The sequence below is a fragment of the Narcine bancroftii genome, chromosome 1, assembly GCF_036971445.1.
Source record: "Narcine bancroftii isolate sNarBan1 chromosome 1, sNarBan1.hap1, whole genome shotgun sequence".
NCBI lineage: Eukaryota > Metazoa > Chordata > Chondrichthyes > Torpediniformes > Narcinidae > Narcine > Narcine bancroftii.
In genome coordinates, this window is record NC_091469.1 from 198,377,394 (window position 1) to 198,397,256 (window position 19,863).

Genomic DNA, 19,863 nt, shown 5'->3' on the forward strand with positions numbered 1-19,863 from the left:
CCAGGGACACTAACCTAGGAGATGGGAAGAGGGTAGATGGGTTACAGTAAGGAGCGGGAACAGTCAGGCATAGCAGCCCCACCCCCACCTGCTGGGTGTCCCCCTGAAAAACAAGTATACCGTTTTGAGGGGGATGACCTACCGGGTGTAAGTCTTGACAATCAGGTCTCTGGCATGGAGTCTGGTGATGTGGCTAAGAAGGGAAGGGGGAAACAGAGGCGTGCTGTAATGATAGGGGATTCCGTCATTAGGAAGTTAGATGAGAGGTTTTGTGGAGGAGATTGTGAATCCCGGATGGTTCGTTGCTCAGGAACGAGGACCCCCGGTCACTGTGGACGTATGCCGGGTACCCGAATAGAGCGAACAAGTTATGCAGTGCCCTGATGACTGTGGTTGTGGTCATGTCTGGGCAGGGGATGGCAAAGGAGAAATGTGAATACTCATCAATGACCATGAGGAAATGCACGTTGCAGTTGGTGGAGGGGAGGGGGCCCTTGAAATCCATACTCAGGCGTTCAAACGACTGTGTGGCTTTACCAAGTCTTCCTTATATGGTTAGTAGAAGTGCAGTTTGCATTCTGCGCAGACCCGGCAATCCCTGGTCATGTCTCTGATCTCCCTGATGGAGTATGGCAGGTTATGAGATTTGATAAAGTGGAGGTCATTGTGGATGGTTTTGAGGGGGTCTATTTGGGCATTGGCACATGTCCCTTGGGACAGGGCATTGGGAATCTCATTGAACTTCCCCGGCAGATGCAGAATATTGTAGTTATCAGTGGAGAGTTCAATCCTCCACCTCAAAATTTTATCATTCATTATCTTACCCCACTGTTTATTGTTAAACATGAACGCTACGGCCCGTTGGTTCGTAAGCAAGGTAAAAGTCTGCCCACCAGGTAATGCCTCCAGTGCCACACTGTCTTAACTATTGCCTGAGGCTCCATCTTGATGGAGGAGTGTCAGATTTTTGGCCCTGGAGGATACAGAATAAAAAGGCTACAGGCCAACCTGCCTGGTTCAGGATGGCAGTCAGGGTGAAATCGGATGTATCGCTCTCGACCTGAAATGGGGCAGATTCATCCACCGCATATGTTGCGACTTCAGCGATGTCCTCTATCCAACTGAAGGCTGCATGGGCCTCTCTTTTCAGGGAAGGATGTGGACTTGATGAGGGGGTGGGCTTTATCTGCATAATTTGGCATCTTCTGGATGTAATAGGAAAAGAACCCTATTTCAGGGCCTTGAGGCTGTGGGGAAGGAGGAACTCTAACAGTGAACGCATGGAGTTGGGGTCAGGGCCAATAACTCCATTCTCCACAACACAGGCAAGGATCACCAGGCAGGTAGTGCGGAAAACACATTTATCCCTGTTGTAGGTGAGCTTTAGGCATTTGGCTGTTGTGAGGAATTTCTGGAGGTTGGTGTCATGATCTTGCAGGTCATGGCCGTAGATTGTGACATTATCCAGGTTGGGGAAGGTGCTTCTTTATCTGCAATTGGAATTAAGCATGAACTTCTATTTACACATTTGCAGTTCTATATTTTGAGCAGAATCACACTGGTGGTAGGATGTTGCTTCTCCACCTCATAGACCTTGTTGCAACTGTTTGGATCTGTGGTTCTCCTGCTGCTTGCTGTGCAGTCATTGTGGTGTTGTTGGTTGGGGTTTCGCCTCGCGTTCCCTCACAAATTGTTGGAATTACAGAAGCTGCTGATGCTTCTCATGCTTTTTGTGTCATATCTGGTGTTGGGTAAATGTGGGTCCTGTTTCGTCTCAGCTGCCTTCCAGATTCTGTCTCAAAGCCTGGACTCCAGGCTTTTATCACTGGCTCTTGAACATGATACCCTGTGAAGAGTTCTGGTAATATTTGTGCATGTTTGTTAAAATGTTGGCGACTTCCCTCTTGTATGTTAGTCAGTTTTCATCTTACTTCCTCTTGGTCGTCTGGTGGATGGATTTTGCCTGGCAGGGTGGTCTTGTACTTTCTGCCATTCAGAAGCTCTGCCGGGGACTTCACGTCGGCTCTCAAGGGTGTTGCTCACAGTGACAGAAGAGCAAAGTAAGGGTCTTCCTTTGCCTTCTGACCCTTGGTGAGAGGGCATTTAATTGTGTGTACCTGCCTCTGAATGAATCCATGGCCCTTGGGGTAATGTGGTGATGATATAGCGATGGTGAACCCATATTCTGCAGCTAGTTCTCTGAATTTACGTGATGTGACTTGGGTCCCATTGCTCGGATATCTCTTGTTCCATGAAGAGCACTTGTACTGAAGCAGTGATGGTTGGTGCTCTCAGGTCATTTACTTTTCTGTTGAAGGGGAATTTGGAGTAGTAGCAGGACACAATCAGATACCATTCTTGGTTTTCTGTGAACAGGTCTGCTCCCACTCTGTGCCATGGTCTGGCGGGTTTTTCAGTGGGAATCATCTCTTCCTATTTTTGCGCATTTCTGTATTTCTGGCATGCCGGGCATGTAGCCACCATATTTTCAATGCCTTTATACATGCCTATCCAGCAAACTGCTGACCTTGCTTTAAGTTTGCATTCTCCATTCCCACGTGGCTTTGGTGTATTTTCTGGAGAATTTATTTTTTCATTGTCTCTGGTATTATCAGCTGAGACCCTGCCAGCAGTACACCATTTTCCATAGATATTTTGTCCCTGATAGACCAATACTGATGTATTGTAGGCTGTACTTGTTTTATCTTTTCTGGTCATCCCTTTATCACCTGTTGCGAGAGCAGGTGCCGCACCTCATCCTTTGCGGTTTCTTCTTTAATCAGGTTTAGTTTGTTACTGGTCGTACTGATGAGGTGATGTACTTTGATCTCCATGTCTTTCATTTCATATTTTTTGTTTGGGGAAAGACGTGACAAGGCATCGGCGAGCACCATTTCTTTCCCTGATTTGTAGTTCAAGGTAAAGTCATAACATTGGAGCCGGAGGAGTAGCCTCTGTAATCTGGCTGGTGCCTTGCTGAGATTCTTCTTCTGGATGTGTTCCAGTGGGCGATGATCACTCTCTACCACGAACTGTCTCCCATAGAGGAATATGTGGAATTTTTCGCATCCATATACGACTGCCAACAGCTCCCTTTCTCTGCTGTTGTCAGATCTTTGAGGAAAGGATATCGGTTTTCCTTCCTGCACCAATGCTGCCCCAAGGCCTCTGGTGGAAGCATCTACTTGTAATGTAACAGGTTTTTTTCTGTCATTGTAGCTCAGTTCTACTTCTCTGCAGACCACTTCCTTAACCTTATTGAAATCTCGCTGATGTGATGGTGACCACTGAAACTCCACATCCTCTTTCAGCAACTCTGAGGTTGGCTGTGTGGTCTGACATGTGTGGGGTGAAGGAACTTGTGTACAAGACCAGGCCAAGGAAGCTTCTTAGTCCCTTTATATCCTTTGGGTGTTCCATTTCAGCAATGGCTGTTACTTCTCTGGGCTTGGCTGGACCCCTTCAGGTGTGTCCACCATTCTGAAGAATTGGCACTCCTCCACCTTAATGATGCATTTGTCTGCATTGAGTTTGATGCCGGCCCCTCTTGTTCTCTCCAGGGTTTCATGAAGGTGAAGATCGTGGGTTTTGACATCTCTACCAAAGATCTGGGTATCATCTGCGATGCCGACACCGCCCTTGCATTTCCCTGTAGGTCTTTTCTATCTTTTGCCGGAAAATGTCTTTGCTCACCTTTAGGCCAAAAGGTCGACGCAGGAACTTGTACCGGCCGAATGGAGTATTGAATGTTGTGAGCAATGTCGATTCTTCATCCAGCTTCACGTTCCAATATCCATTCTTTGCATCTAGCTTGCTAAAGATTTTGGATCCCGATAGTTCAGAAGTGATGTCTTCCAGCATTGATGTTGGATAGTGACCTCTTTCGATGGCTTGGTTTAAGTCTTTGGGAGCCAGACATATCCTCAGGTGGCCATTCTGTCCTTCCTTTATTACATAGAGTTCACCCAGTCAGTTGGCTCTCCCACTTTTGCTATCACTCGTTTTTCTTTCATTTCTTTGAGCTCCTGCTCTAGCCTTTGTTTAAGCTCTATTGGCACCTCCCGTGGAGCATGAATTAATGGTTTGCATTCTGGGACTATGGTTATGTGGTATTCGAAATTTCCAAAGCACCTGACTGTGTCATCAAAGCATTTAGGATACATGTCCTTGAGCCTGGCCTTGTTTGTGATAGGAGGGCATTGCTCAGGCGAGGTGTCGCTATTGATCCTCTTGGACATTTTCTTCTCCCTGATCTCATAGTTTACAGAGATTAGCTGTAATTCATGACAACTATTTAGGCCCAGGATTTCTGGTCCGTCGGTGTCAACCACGAGGAATGACCATAGGATGCTCTTTCCTTTATGTTTGCCTTTTATTTGGGCTTTTCCTAGTTGTTTAATCACGGGGCCACCATAGGCTGTGAGCATGATGTTTATGGCTTCTAGTGTGTCTGCCTTCGGGTACCTGTTCTCGGGGAACATCTGATGGTACATTCTGAGTGGGAGGACGTTGCTTTGTGATCCAGTGTCCAACTTTATTTTCAAGTTGAATGTTGTTGGTTTGTTTCCGATCTTTCTTTTCACTTGGATCATGGTGTGCAATTCACTTTTTTCTCCCTTCCCTTTCTTGGATGTCTCATGGAGGAGTATTGTTTCAATATCGAGTGTCAGTGTCGGAGTCATTGTTGTTGCTTCCCTCGAAATGGTGTACTTTCCTTCTGTATTCTTGTTTACTCTCTCTTTTTGTGGCAGACCTACACAACTTTTCCCAGTGATTGACCTTCCCACAGGCCCTGCACTTTGAACCATATACAGGGCATTTCTTGCAGTCATCGAAGGGGTGTATTCTGCTGCACCTCGTACAGTTCTCGGATGTCTGCAGCTTTCTCTGTGTGCACTTTATGACATCAACCCTTCTATCACTGTGCTGCATGTTGGCCTGCACGGAGAGGGATTGCATTTGCCACCTAGTGGCCTCGAAGGCCCTAGCTGTGTCTACGGCATCTGCTAGTTTCGAGCTATCTTTTACAATGAGAGCTTTCTGCACTTCAGGATATGCACTTCCCCAGATTAGTTGGTCTACTATTCTTTCCTCTGAACTTGCATTTTGCAGCAATATTTTTTAACCTTGTGAGGAAATTATCTACCGACTCTTGCTTTAATCCCTAGAACTCATATCACGGTTCCAGACGAGAGGAAAATTTTTCAAGTATCCTATCTGGGTTATTTTCTTCCTCTTCAGCCAGCTCCCAGCTATTAAACAGGTCTAGTCCTTGCTCCCCCATCCAAAGAAGGATGTAACTATCCTTTTCCTCTGGTTTAGCTTCCTTGAGGAAACTTTTGAATGCCAGGTTGCACTTCTGCTTGAACTTTTTGAAAGCCTCTATGACGTTGTTGTCTTCCCCGTCCATTACTGGGTGCAATGGTGCTTCTGCTGTGGCCATGTTCTTCTCCAGCACTGGTAATCAGATAATGGTGCTTTTTCTTTGTTTCCTTCTCTTCGTGTTTATTTCATTTTTTTCTATATGATGTGGGTTTCAATCTATCCCACTGCTGCCACCTTGTTGTGTCCAGGTTGTACCATCAGAGGTCTTAATAAACACTAGAAAGGCTTGTAAGCTTAACAGCAGCTTTCTTTACTCACATTCAGCGACTGGGTCGGGTGTTGATATAATGTGTCTCACCGCGCATGCACAACTCTCAAGTGTGATGCGGCTCTTATAGTGTTCGTGTTTATGCTCTAGCATAAAATAGTCCCAGATTTCCTCAGTATATAACAATCAGGGTAGGGCCCCATCACAGTATGTGACTGAAGGTAAACCTGATGCTTCTGCTATTCCTTATTATGTGGATCCATCTAGTCAGTTAAATATATTATCTAAACAGATTCAAACATTATTAACTCAAATGAGTCAGGGCTTTTTGTCTGTGAGAGATCAATTTGAAACAAGATTTAGCAGTATGAAATAAGAAATGCTTACATTAAGACTAATGTTTCAAATTGAAACATCTTGTATGAAGATGATGGACAAATTGCAGATTAAATTTCAGAAAATTGAAGATAACTTTCAAGATTGTCATGAAGATGTAGAACAATGTAAAGATACAGTTGGCAAATTTGAGGATTCTTTTACTGCTTGGGAAGTTCAGAGAAATGACCTGTTGAAAAAAGGTTGATGTCTTGGAAAATCAAAGCCACAGAAATAATGTAAAAATTGTGGGTTTGCCTGAAGATTTTGAAGGCTCAGATCCAGCACAGTTTCTTCAGACATGGATCTCTGAAGTTTTGGGAAAGGAATTTTTCCCGAATGGTTTGGAGTTGGATAGAGCTCATAGAGCTGTTAGGAATTATCCCTTTCAAGGTCAGCCACCACGCTCTATTCTGATCAGGTGTCTACATTATCAAGACAAGGAGATGATTTTGAGAGTTGCAGTGCAAAATGTGAGAAAACATCAGACTCCTTTATTGGTTGCACATAATCGTTTTTTTATGCAGATCAAACTATTATTAAACATCATAAGGAATTTAATCCTGGCAAGGCTGTGCTATGGAAAAAGAGTTACAAATTTGCCTTGAGATACCCAGCTACATTCAAGGTCTTTTATGGAGAATTTCACTCACAATTCTTTGCTGAGGAAGATGATGCTCTTCTATTTGTGAACTCATTGCTTGACAATAAGAGGGGAAATCAAGATCAGTCTTTCCAACAAGTGTAGTCGGCTCAAACAAAAAGAGAAAAAATGGTTCACAGAAGGTGGAAGGTCATGAACTAACTGAGATTGATATTGATGATGATCCAAGTTAACAGAGCTTATCAGACTTGAAATACTGTTGATAACTGTTGCCTTTTCTTATGATTGTTCCGTTCGGGGGAGATGGTTTTGTTTATTTCTCCTTCCAAAGTTGTTGGCCACTTGGTGGCGTTGGTGGCTTCCTGTAAAATAGAGGGAGGTTGTAATGCTTAACCAATGCTTTCTCTTTTGGGGTTTTTAAAATTGTTTTAGGGGTCTCTTTCTTTATTGTTGAGGAGATATATTTTATTTTGCAGAACAGCTGTGGATCGAAGTCCCATCATTGCAGGTGGAGGGAATTTGATGGTTACATTATTAAATATGTTGACTGTTTTGAGCCCAAAGGACCCCAAAACCCAGCAGCAATAGACATTCACCAAGCCAAGTGGCTTTCAAAACAAAATTTATTTTTAATCAACTTCAAACATGAAAATATAATCAAACTTTAACTTAACTCTATTCTTATACTATACTCTATACTAACCCAAATTACCCCCTTCTAATTCTAAGCACCCGTGTATATAACGTGTGTGTAAATTCAAGAAAAGTTCTTTGGCTCACAGTACAATCTCACTTCTTCCAAGTTCTCTGGTTGCAGGCAATCACCAAAATGTGCACAGAATTTAACATGTATAAAGTTCACCAGGCTTGGTGCTTGAAAGGTAAATGTTTACTGCTCAGGAAGGTTCTTGTAGGGTTTGCAGAGAGAGATATTTGTTTCTCCAGGACTTCCACAACTGAGGTACCACCGTTAGTCACCTCAATGTCTCGCTGATGAAACTTGCTTCATTGGGGATTTTCAGATGGTGATCCTCTTTCTTTCAGGTTACGACAGAGCTCCTTCTGTTACTCTTATTCCAAGAGAAACATCAGATAGATAGCACTTCCCATCCACTGCTTTTGGAATTTTTCATCAGTTCTTCCTAGATTGCACTGTGTCACACACACCAGCTGAGAGGGCTTCTCTTTTCTCTCTCTCTCTCTCTCTCTCTCTCTCCAACTAAACCTACAAAGAGAGCATGTGACTCATGTCTTGCAAAATCCCCACCTTCTCCAGCAAACAACAGGAGTTCTTTCTTCTTCTCAAGTTGTTATCTTAGGTAAAATCCACTTTGCAGAAAGGGTACTGATAGACAGCATGGCTCCAGCAAGACAATGTTCAAGCATTTTATGAGGTCAGTTCAATTAACACCTACTTGTGAAAGGTGCTTACATTCTTCAAGAGATCCTGCAATGTGAATTCTTCAGTCTTTCAAATAAGATGTTTAAAAATGTATGAGTGTATGTAGCCTACTCTAAATCTTAAAAATTCTCCCCAAAAATTAATATTGTTACATGACAACTAATTTGAATTTTGTGACATTTAATGTTAACAGGCTCAATGCTCAGATTAAAAGAAAGATGGGTTTGGCTTATATAAAGAAAATGAAAGTAGATATTGCTTTTCTGCAAGAGAAAAGGAACATCAAAAATTAAAAAGTGTTTGGTTTGGACAAGTTAAAGCTTCTTTTAATTCAAAGGCGAGAAGTGTTTTGGTTAATAAGAAATTGTCTTTTATATTTGAATCAGTTATTAGTGACTCAGCTGGTAGATTTCTTGTTGTAAATTGTCAGATTTATTTGGAATTTTGGACCCTTGTAAATATTTATGCTCCAAATGCTGATGACGAGAAATTTATTCAATTTTTAATTTGGCACAAGCATATGAAAATGTAATGATTGGTGGAGATTTGAATTGTTGTTTAGATCCATTATTAGATAAATCTCCGAAAACAGTGACTAAAACTAAAATGACAAAACAAATTTTATCATTTATGAAAGAAATTAATTTAGTTGATATTTGGAGAAGAAGAAATCCTAAAGAGCGGGATTATTCATTTTATTCTTTTTGATATGATTCTTATTCTAGAATAGATTTTTAAAAATTGTCATCTCAATAACAGGGACATATAACTGTCATGATAATGTGAGAGATGGGAAAATTGATCTAAAATTATGAACATGGAAGAAACTAAAGTTCATCAGTAAATGGCTGTAACCAGTACAAACAGGATAAGCTTGGGGGTTAGGATGCAGGAAAGCAGAGTCAGCACGATTAACATAAGAATCTTCTAGTCTTTGTGACAAGACCATAAGACTAAGATAAGGAGTGGTAAGGAACAATAGAATGTAGGAAGTTGAGGTAGTCTGGATCAGATAAGGGTCTCCTAGCCCTGGACAGAAGTACCAAGTCCTGCATATCTAATTAGCTAACCATACACAGATTTATACATATGAAATTAGCCAACCCTAGATAGAATGAGTCAACTCTGCATATCAAGAGACTGTAGCCCTGAGAATCAGGAAGGTGTGAATAAGGACAATGACATGATGGGGCACCCACAGGATACCCCCTGGTCCTCCAAGTGTACTGAAACTGCACGTAGGCAGGAAGGATTACCTATGCCCAACCCATCCAGGGGGCAGAAGAATGTAAGGGGGGAGGGCACTCTGATACTGAAATTGACTGTATAAAAGTTGGGTGAGCCCCAGTGTGTGTGTGTATTCCCAGGGTAAGGGGAAGCACCCAACTTTGCATTGTTGTAGTAATAAATGTTCTTTGTTCTCAATTTTTGTCTCGAGCAATTTCTTTAAAGGTACTTTAATTTCTAACAATAATGAATATGCATGAGATGTATTCACCTGACCGGAAGTCACATGGTATGAGAGAGAGAGAGAAGAGCGCGAAATGGAGGAACAATGAAAGCTGGAGAATAAAGACACGGAGATGTTTAACTGGTAAAACCTGCGTTATTAGTGTTATTAACTTCACATTTCAGGCCACAAATGTGACATTGGCAACGAGGATTAAAACAACAACATTTTGGAACTTAAATGTGATAAGAATTTTGATCTTTGATTTAGTGGCTTTGGGCTGAAAAAAGTTTCCTCATGGCAGGCGGAGAAGCTGATTTTCTAACACTTCGAGGTGTTCCTCATTTTGACCCGACTGTAAGTGTGAAGTGGAAGGCATGGCTGGAAGAATTTGAAGCCTACGCCGACAGTCGTGGCCTATTTCTCGATAGCGGTACGGTGGAACAAAAAGCTCAGAGGAGGGCGTTACTTCTTTTCACCGCAGGACCCGCAGTTCGGGAAACTTTTAAGACACTTTTGAATACAGGAAGGAAGGATGAATACCAGAAAGCGGTCGATGCATTGAATGCACACTATGTTGTGACACTGAATGCTACATTTCAACGCCATTTGTTTCGGAGAACGAAACAAGAAGATGGACAAACAATTGCTCAGTGCGTAACGAGATTGCGCCAGCTGGCTGTTGGATGCAATTACATGGCAGCTGATTTGGACAACCAATTATTGGATCAAGTCGTGCAGCACTGCAGATCAGACAAGCTCAAGAGATGTCTGCTGGAAAAAGGGAGTGAGTTGAAGCTCACCGATGCTTTAGCCATTGCTGCTGCATTAGAGGCTGTTGAGGGGCAATTTCATACCATGACCCTGAAGGACAACTCAAGCCAGCAAGTTAAGAGGCTCTCGCATCGCCATAACCAGCCAAGATATACGTCGACACATGACGTGGAGTGTTATCGATGTGGAAACAGAGGTCACTTTGGAAAAGACCCATGCTGCCCAGCAAAAGGCAAAGTTTGCAGAAAGTGCGGAGGTAAAGACCACTTTGCAAAGAAGTGCAAAAGCAAGTCCATTGCAGACCAGAAGGGGAAGGGCACAGCTTCCAAAGGCAAAGCTTGGGGGAAAGGAAAGTATCCTGGAAAGAAAGACACTATTCGCCATATAGACGGTGACCCAGAAAGTGACGATGATGATGATAACCAGGATGGACAGAGATATTATCAATTTACATTGAATGATGTACATCATGAGAAGGTCCCAGTGATCATTGGTGGTGTGACAGTTCAGGTCATTGTAGACTCAGGCAGTGACAGTAATGTAATTGATCGACATTTATGGGAGAAATTGAAAAGGAAAAAGATCATCTGTACCTCAAAGAAGTGCTCCAAGAAACTGTATCCATACACAGCAACCAAGCCATTGCAGACCATTGGATGTTTCACTGCGACTGTGGAAGCTGGTGATAAGTACACCGAAGCAGAGTTTGTTGTCATAGACGAGAGGGGAGAACCATTGCTGAGTAGACGCACAGCGCAAGACCTGGCAATACTTCATATTGGAGCTCGTGTCAATTCAGTTCAGTCATACGAGGATATGAAGCAAGAATTCCCCGCAGTCTTCCAAGGAGTAGGAAAGCTGAAAGGTCGACAACTAAAGCTAGCGGTGGACGAAACGGTCAAACCCAAGGCGCAACCAGTGCGCAGAACTCCATTTGGACTTGGCAGGAAAGTCGAAGCCAAAATTAAAGAGTTGATCGAGCAAGACATTATTGAACCTGTGGAACATTCGACACAAAGGGTCAGCACAGTAGTGATTGTGCCCAAACCAAATGGTGACATAAGACTGTGTGTTGATATGAGGATGGCCAATGAAGCTATAATTCGAGAACGACATCCTATACCAACAGTGGAGGAAATACTTCAAGAGTTAACTACCAGTAAGATATTCTCAAAAATTGATTTAAAATGGGGCTATCATCAATTAGAGCTGGACCCAGAATCCTGAGACGTAACAACATTTGTGACTCACTGTGGATTGTACCGATACAAGAGACTATCGTTCGGCATTAATGCAGCTTCTGAGATCTACCAGTATGAAATCCATCGAGTGATTCAAGGCATTCCTGGAGTTGCCAACATTTCTGACGACATCATAGTCCATGCACCTACAAAGGAAGAGCATGACAGACGGTTGAGGCGTGTACTATCTAGACTACAGGAGGCAGGCCTTACCGTGAATGGAAACAAGTGCCAGTTCGGTGTGTCAGAAATGGACTTCATGGGACACAGACTTACACGGGAAGGACTAAACCCAGCAGAGGCCAAGGTGAAGGCTATTGCAGATGCACGTGCACCCCAGAACGCAACGGAGGTGAGGAGTTTCCTGGGATTGGTCAATTATTGTGCAAAGTTCATCCCTAATTTTGCTACAGTGGCAGAACCACTAAGGAAACTAACCAGGAAAGGTGTACCATTTCATTTTGGATCGGAGGAGAAGAAAGCATTCACAAGGCTGAAGCAAAGTCTGACAGATGCTGATACTCTTGGATATTACGATCCGGCAGCACCAACCAAAGTCATAGCGGATGCTAGTCCCGTTGGTGTAGGAGCCGTGTTGGTCCAGATACATGATGTAGGACCAAGAATCATTGCCTATGCCAGCAGATCATTGTCAGATGTGGAAAGAAGATATTCTCAGACAGAGAAAGAAGCGCTCGGACTTGTATGGGCCTGTGAGAGGTTCCATGCATATTTGTATGGCATTGAATTTGAACTCATCACAGATCATAAGCCATTAGAGGTGATCTATGCCGCTAGATCCAAACCGTGTGCCAGAATAGAGCGATGGGAACTCCGACTCCAACCCTACAAATACAAAGTAGTTCACATTGCCAGGAAAGCAAACATTGCTGATCTGCTGTCCAGATTGGTGAAGGTTGGATGCCCACAATCCAAGTCAGAATTGGGGACAGAAGCAGAGAGCTTTGTACGCTTTGTAGCTATTCAGTCGACACCGAAAGCTGTGACCACGAAGGAAGTTGAGAGAGAGTCTGAACATGACCCAGAACTCATGGAAGTGAGAGAATGTATCCAGAGTGGACAATGGGACAAGTGTACTCACAAGGCTTAAATTCCCATTAGAGACGAACTTTGTTGCATCGGACAGTGTGTATTGAGAGGTTGTAGATTGGTGATACCACAGAGGTTGAGACCGAAGATCGTATCCTTAGCTCATGAAGGACACCTAGGTATTGTTGGTACCAAGCAAAACCTCAGGAGTAAAGTATGGTGGCCAGGTTGTGATAAAGACGCAGAGAAATTCGTCAAAACTTGCCATGGATGTCAAATTACAAGTAGGAGTAATCCTCCAGAGCCGATCCGGAGTACGCAACTCCCGACAGGACCGTGGATCGACGTAGCCGTTGATTTTCTTGGACCTTTACCGACTGGTGAATCAATCATGGTAGTGATAGATTACTACAGCAGATACTATGAGTACGTTGTGATGAGGTCCACAACCACTGAAAAAACAATACAAGCATTAGTGGAGATCTTCGCAAGATATGGATTGCCCGTTACGCTATACTCTGACAATGGTCCACAATTCATTTTTGAGACATTTGCTGAATACATGAGGACCACAGATATCCACCATCATAAAGTAACTCTGAAATGGCCGCAAGCCAACGGGGAAGTAGAGAGACAAAATCAGTCCATTGAAAAACGATTACGGATTGCTCACGCAGAAGGACAAAATTGGCGAGAAGCATTGCTATCTTATGTGGTTGTCTATCAGGCAACGCCTCATGCAACCACTGGAAAAAGTCCTGCAGAAGCATTTTTTGGGAGAAAAATCCGCACAAAAATGCCCGAAATAAAGGAAATCAGGGACGACCAGGAGATGAGGGACCACGATGCTGAAAAGAAAGGAGCAGCAAAGCTGTACACAGACTCGAGAAGTGGAGCCAGGTACTCAGACATCATACCTGGAGATAATGTTCTGGTGAGGTATGAGAATGGTGGTAAGCTAGACACACCTTATTACCATCAACCCTACACTGTCTTATCCAGAAGTGGCAGTATGGTAACAGTCAAGTCTCCGGCTGGAGTCCTGTACAAAAGAAATGTGTCAGGTGTAAAAAGGTACCAGTCCAGAGAGACATCGAGCGAGGTGGTTGAAAGTCCAATACGAGATGCTCAACTTGAGAGACCAGATGATGTTCCCGAGGCGGTTACCAGCATTCCTGATGAAGTGACTAGAGGGCCAGAAGCACCAGAGGCTGTGGCGAGCAGTGTTTCCGACGCTGAGAGTGAACAACCGAGTAGCGACGATAGTATCGCAGGAAGGCCGAAACGAGACAGGAAAATGCCTAAATGATACGAAGACTTTGTGCCGTATTTCTAATTGTGCCTGCATTATCACAAAAGGGAAAGTTTGTGACAGTTGGAATGATAAAAGAACATTGGGACAGTGATTTGATCATGTATCCTAAAGTGCGTGTATGAGTGCTGTATGAAGTACATTTTGTTTAGTTGAGTTATTGTTTTACAGTTAGTTACGACATGTTCATGTTACATTGTGTGTAGAAGGAGTTTGAACTTGTTTGTTTATTTGTTAGACATTGTTTGTTGGTTCCGAGGGATATTGATAAGGTGACGGTGTTTACATTTCAACATTGAAGTGTAAAGTTTATTTCTGGTAAAAGGAGGGATGTCATGATAATGAATATGCATGAGATGTATTCACCTGACCGGAAGTCACATGGTATGAGAGAGAGAGAAGAGCACGAAATGGAGGAACAATGAAAGCTGGAGAATAAAGACACGGAGATGTTTAACTGGTAAAACCTGCGTTATTAGTGTTATTAACTTCACATTTCGAGCCACAAATGTGACAATAACATCTGCTGAATATAAGAATAAAGTATTATCAGATCATTCTCTTTTGATAATATCATGTATAGGTTTTGAAAAAAATAGATACTACTTATAGATGGAGATTTAATTCTTTACTGTTAAGAAATGTTGAGTTTTGTAATTTTATAAGAGTTTAATACAGCTATATTTGAAAATAAATACGGATTCGGTTGATAGTAAATTTATATTGCGGGATGCTTTGAAAGTATATTTAAGAGGACAAATTATTAGCTTTTCAACTGAAATTAAGAAACAATATACTAAGTAGATAAATTAGAGGAGATAGATTAGAAAAAGATATACAGAAAGATTCATCAGAGACCAAAAAGATGCAATTAATAAATAAAAAATTATATTATAACTCATTGCAGACTTGTAAAATGGAGAAATTACTGCAAAGAACTAAACAAAAATATTATGTATTAGGGGAGAAAGCCCATAAAGTGGCAATTGAAGACAGAATAGGTTTCCAGAACAATTAATGCTATTAGAAGAGATTCAAAGTCTACATATAAATCTCAAGATATAAATGAGGCTCTTAATGAATTTTATTTGTAATTGTATACATCTGAGTTGGAAAATGAAGTTAAAATGACTTTTTAGCTCAATTTCACTTACCTTTTTTGAATATGTGATGAATTCGACTCTCTTTACATTTAAAGAAATTATTGATGCACCTAAATCTATGCCAAATGTGGTCTCCTTGTAAAGATGGATTTACATCAGAATTTTATAAAAATATTTCAAGATTATTAATGCAAAATTAATTAGTTTGATTCATATATCTCAGAAGAAATCCAATTAGATGCTGAAAAGGCATTCGATAGGATAGAATGGAGTTTTTTATTTGGAAAAAATAAGTTTGGTCCAATCTTTATTAGCTGGATTAAGTCTTTATATAAAAATCCTTCTGCCAGGGTGGTGACAAATGGTCAAATATCATCACCATTTTTGTTAAAGTGATCAACCAGACAATGATGCCCTTTGTCCCTGGTGTTGTTTGTATTAACTGTGAACCTTTAGTGCAATTGATAAGACAAGATAGTAATATTAAGGGTATTAAAGATAATTCTGATTAATTTAAAATTAATTTGTTTGCTGATAATGTTTTGATTTATTTAACAGATCCACAAAATTCTTTAAAGTCACTATATGAGAGAGTGAAGCAATATAGACAAATATTAGGTTATAAAATAAATTGGGATAAAAGTGAGATTATGCCAATGATTATACTCAATGTAAGAAAATTACTCAGTTTAAATGGTCAGAACAAATTAAATATTTAGGAATTAAACTTAATAATGATTTAGGTCACCTATATAAGCTAAATTATTTATCTTTATTTTATAAAATAAAAGATGATTTAAATAGATGTAAAGACTTAACCTATAACATTAATAGGTTGGGTTAATTGTATTAAGATGAATGTTTTTCCGAGAATTCAGTATTTTTTTCAAACTATTCCTTGTAAAGTTCCTCAAAATTTGAAAAAAATATTTGAATTCTATAATTAGAAAGTTTTTGTGGAAAGACAAATTGGTTAGGGTTTCTTTACAAAAATTAATTTGGGAATATGAATTGGGAGGTCTACAGCTGCTGAATTTTCAAAACTATTATAAAGCAGCACAATTGAGGTTTATTCATAGAATGTTTGATTTGGATAATTCATTAGTATGGGCTAAAGTTGAGTTATCCAGTATTGGTGAGAAGAATATGACACAATTTATTGATAAATGGAATAATAAATTGTTCATTGTTAATAATAATCAACCTGTCGAGGCATTTAATTGAATTATGGCATAGGATAAATGATGAGATATGTACACAGGGGAAAATTTCAGCCCAAACACCTTTATATCAGAATAAACTCTTTCCTTTTACTCTTAATAATCAGCTTTTGAAAATATGGAATCAGAAAGGAATTAAAACTGTTGGAGATTGTTATGAAGCTGGATATTTTTTTTTTGAAGAATGAAAGAAAAATATGAAATTCCAAATAATACATTTTTTTTATATTATCAAGATAAGGCTTTATTGTTGTATAATTTTGGTCCTTCTTTAAGATTACCAAGACAAACTAAATTTGTAATTTTGCTTACGGAAGTTAGCAAAACTTGTACACACTCAGTGCTTCAGTTTTCTTATTGTTGTTCTGAAGTGGTAGCTGCTCTGAAGGAGCAGGGATTGTAAACCTTCGCCAATGTCCTTGAAGGTTTTCTATTGTACAAGAATGATATGGGCAGGTTTTCTTTATTAGATGGTTGGATAATTACTTTAATAAAGCAATCATCAATTCTTTTAAATAAAAATAATTTGTGGCTCCTTGTGCTGATGAAGTTGGGGTGAACTGGTTAGCGTAGCAGTTAGCGCAATGTTGTTGCAGAGCCAGTGACCAGGATTCAAATCCGGCGCAGTCTGTAGGGAGTTTGGATGTTCTCTCTGAGGCTGCATGGGCTTCATCTGGGAGTTCCAGTTTCCTCCCACCCTTCAAAAAGTATGGGGGTTGTAGGTCAATTGGATGTAATTGGGCAGCATGGGCTCGTATGTCTAAATTTAAATTTTAAACTCTGCTTCGAAAGCAGATCCTCGTGTCACTCATCAGAAGCATTGTGCTTTCAGCTCACGGGGGAGTTGCAGGTTTCAACGTAACTTGCATGAGGCGTTTTGAGAAGGACAGTTGCTCAGCCGGGTAACTGTCGTCTCAAGCTCCAAGTTAAACTGCAGCTGAAGTTAAAAATAACACCTTAAATGCAGGTGAAATAACCTCTGGAGCAATCCTGTGCTCTGCTCTTTCAATTTAATTGCTGGGTGGTCACTATGGACTATTCTTCCAGTCAGTTAAGGCACGTGCCAAGTCAATAAGGTGGGTTGTGAATCTACTGCTGCCAGATTCCTGAGGGGAGAGTTTGAATTCTGCGGGTTTGTGCAGTTTGTACAACAAATGCAAGGTAGTGTAGCAGGGAGTGAGGCAGCTCATCGCTCGAGTGACCTGGGTTCGATCCTGACCTCTGGTGCTGTCTGTGTAGAGTTTGTACTCTCTCACTATGACTGTGTGAATTTCCCTGACTGCTCCGGTTCCTCCCACATGCTGATTGGTTGGTTAATTGCCCTACTGAATGTGGAAGGTAATAGAATTGGGTAGAGTTATGGGCTTGTGAGAGAATAAGTTGTTGGGATACAAGCATGGGATGATGTTGGAGGGAATGCTTGACATGCCTGCAAGGACTCAATGGGCTAATTGGACCCTATGTCTTATGGAGATATGATGAGATAATTTGAGCTCGGTGGGTTGGTGCTGGTGTCCACACCCTCTCCACTAGAAACCCTCTTCTCGCCCCCTGGTGTTCCCATCATGTCAATGTGTCCTCACTGTTCTCTGATCCACCTCCTCTTGGATAAACATTATTGGCTGTCTGAGAAATGTGAGGACCGATTTTGTTTACTGCAAAGGAGAAAACATTGCCACGTCTCCTACATATGTCTCTCAGATTTGCTTTGCAAAGATCACCAGCCCATCTGGTCATTTAATAATACTTTAACAATTGTGTCTGTGGCTAAGTTATTCCTGCCTTCATTAAAGGTCTTTAATTTGCTTGTATCCCTCTTAGTTAAGTGTCAGTAACCACCACTGATCAAAGAGGAATCTCCCACCACACTAACCCGAGTGTGCATTCAGCTAAATCAGATTGCATTTACTTCATTGCCTCATCTCGTAGACATACGAGTATTCTAACTAATTTGTGCCAACATGTGGGCTGGTTGATGCTGACCTAACGAGGTTGTACACAACTGTGCAGCGACAGGCCTAAAATTTAGACAATGGGGACAAATGATTCGATGTTGGGATAAGTGGTGTAAAACTCTGAGTGACATGAACCCTGTGGGGATAATCCTTTCCTGAAAAGAACTACAAATCTAGCAAGTTTTAAAATGAGTTGCCCTTGGGTTCATTCAAGGAATGAATGAATAGTTCACCAAAGAGAATTTCCCCAAAGCTACTGTTGCCTGAGGAATTTAATGTGTGTACACCAGCGAGGATTTGATTTCAATGCACTGGCTGAATGGATTTTTTACCTGGCCACAGAGAGCAAGGTTCTGGCAAGTGACATTCATAGAGTTTATTGTGAAGTGCTGAATTTTTGACCTCCGTGCAGCCCGTGCCTCTGAGCCTGGGCTGTGTTTGTGAAGGAGAGGCTCCTTCATGTCCCAAGGGTGGATGGTCAATGGCTTAAATATTTAATGGTTTTTCTGGTTTCCTGGGCAAGTGTCCAAATCAGTTTGATGGCCAATGGTTTTTGTTAAAGATGAATGATTCACCGAGAATTGAAAATTTTAATTAGTGCCTGGAAGGTGAGGCTGGGAACATGGATGTGAAATTCCCCTCTGATCCTGATGACTCCCTGCTTCTGTATCCCATAACCCTGCCATCCAAAGCTCTGCTAGCTGCATCCTGCCTCACACAGAACTGAATGAGGGAAAGAACGGTTGTGGTAAAGAGGGTGATCAATTTATAGGATGGTCCAATCACCACAACCCATTCAGCCAGTGATCATTGACCCTACCCTCGCTCCCTGTTAAGTAAAGCCTTGATTTCTCATCCTTGATCTCAAATGCCTTCATAGTCTCACTCTTCCCATTGAATTCTGTCCTTTAAAAAAGGAAACTTGTATCGTAGAGTATTCCAGGTATTAGCTTGCCAATGTCCCACCCTTAATTTTGCATTTAATTCCTCCATCAATCAGTAATCTACTTGCTTTGCCAATACCTTGCTGTTCCATGACATGCTGCCCTTTTGCAAATCGTACTCGAGCATACAGATTCCTTATCTCAAGGCTGTGCAGTTTCTCACCAGTTAGATAATATGCTTTTTAATTTCTCCTGTCAAAATGGGCAGTTTCATATTTTCATGTCACTCCATTTGCTAATCCTTGCCCACTTATTTGGTCTATACATATCCCTTTCTGTTGATGTTGGGGTTGAGTGCAATACACAAGCATGCAGGAGAAACTCGGCAGGTCACACAGCAACCATGAATGTTGCGTGACCTACTGAGTTCTCCAGCATTTTTGTGTATTGCCTTTCTACACTCTGGTGTTTCCTTTTAATTTTCTTCCTTGGTTTTTGCAAATGTAGTAACAGTACCTCCTGTCCCTTCATCAAGTAATTTATATAAATGGTGAAAATTGAGTCTCTGGCATCGACTCCTTTGACATTCTTGTTGCACCTTGCAAACCAGAGAAACACCCAACTTTTCCGTTGTCTAACCTGTGTTATAAGCTTTTATTTTCCACAATAACCTTTGATGCAACACTTTATGAAATGCCTTCTGGAAATCTATATATAATACTGCACTAGTTTCACATGTTATTTCCTCAAAGATGTTCTTCAATCAATTGATCAAGTGTCATTTCCCTTCAGTAAAATCAGATTAACTTCGTCTGATTATCTCAAATGCCTCACTATAAGATATTTAGTAGTAGCTTCCAACATTTTGCCTCGGCAGATGCTGAGCTAAACTGGCCTGTA

At 41.3% G+C, this 19,863-nt stretch overlaps 1 protein-coding gene across 2 annotated transcripts in view; it reads left to right on the forward strand.

The window, feature by feature from the left end:
- Nucleotides 1–19,863, forward strand: part of garnl3 (GTPase activating Rap/RanGAP domain like 3) — a 393,291-nt gene that overhangs the window by 29,800 nt on the left and 343,628 nt on the right. The gene's annotated exons all lie outside the window — the stretch shown is intronic.